Genomic DNA, 1,306 nt, shown 5'->3' on the forward strand with positions numbered 1-1,306 from the left:
GAGGCTGGTGAATATGCTTCCGTTACAAAGTAAAAGACTGAAGATTTTGCAGCCCAAATTAGACAAAGGGTAGATGTTTGTTTAAAAGTCCCAGATTCTCTGCATTGTTGAGGAGAAAACAAATTTAAACACAATATTGAGCTGAACATTCCTGTCTTCCGGTCTGTAAAATTGACGACAACAATTTGTTCGCGGCGCCATTTTCTTTCTGCCGCTGCCGGTTACGATGTTGGAAGCCAAATCTTGATCTTTCTGAGGAGAGAATCTGGGCTTCGTTTTCTCTGCCAGAGCTAGGAATCAAACCTAAGACCTTGAACACACTCAGGAGGTTCTCCACTGCCCTGAGAGCAACAAAATAGAAAAGTGGTTGCAATCAACTCCAGTCCTATCAAGCCTTCATGATGTTTCCCTTGGCCAAATGGGCGCTGCTGAATGGTCTCAAGAGGCAAACCATTCAACGTATTGCAGCAAGACAAATCCATATGAACCACTTACCAAATTTTCATGACAAATATGGCAATACTGTGCTAGCTAGTGGAGCCATTTTCTGTGTTGTTACATGGGTGTTTTTAACTACACACATGAGAATAGTATGAAACCCATCTCCTGTTGGCCGAGTCACCCCAAAAGAGTGGAAAAATAAATAATTATCACTATTATTATAATACAGAATTGTTTCAAACCCAACTTGTTATGTACACACTCTACTGTTCATATAAAAATAGCACAACTGAAGAAATAAAATATATTTGAAGTAAAAAAAAAAAAAAGATTGAGCTGAAGAGCCTGCTCCACCCACCCACCCACCCATTACACCCATGTGGAGTTTCGGGTAGAGCTGTGCTCGACTTCTCAATCTAGGCATTAAGATATAATGTCAGACGACTGTTGAAGAAATTACCTGAGCACATGAGCAGGTGTTGCTTTTTATATTTCCTAGAGGTTCAAAATGAAATGCTCAGAAATGCATAAAGTTTTTCTTTTAGTGTACTTTGTGTTTGGTTTCTGTTTCTGGGGATGCTGGCTTGTTCAAGAAACCCTCTTTAGTTCTTTCATGACCACATGCTAGTCTGACTAATGCTGTCTATATGGGACAAAATGCTTCCTTCACAAAATGATGTCCTATAGAAGGCATACGACATGAAGAATATTTCCTTTCTATTAATTATGGTAGCTATGAGTCCATGCCACTTCGTGCATCTAGCTTTTAGAAGGACTGAAAGGTTCTGTTTTGGATATCTGAGATACCATGTAAAATGTCCTGTGGCCCTTTTGCAGAAATAAAATGGGAAAATCTCTTATATGC

At 39.4% G+C, this 1,306-nt stretch overlaps 1 pseudogene; it reads left to right on the forward strand.

The window, feature by feature from the left end:
- Positions 1–398: 398 nt before the first annotated feature.
- LOC101722359 (cytochrome c oxidase subunit 7B, mitochondrial-like) lies at positions 399–647 on the forward strand (annotated as a pseudogene).
- The last annotated feature ends 659 nt before the right edge of the window (positions 648–1,306 follow it).

Source organism: Heterocephalus glaber, unplaced genomic scaffold (genome assembly GCF_053883595.1).
Source record: "Heterocephalus glaber isolate CG9 unplaced genomic scaffold, H.glaber_assembly_v1.0 deba00001472, whole genome shotgun sequence".
Classification (NCBI taxonomy): Eukaryota; Metazoa; Chordata; class Mammalia; order Rodentia; family Bathyergidae; genus Heterocephalus; species Heterocephalus glaber.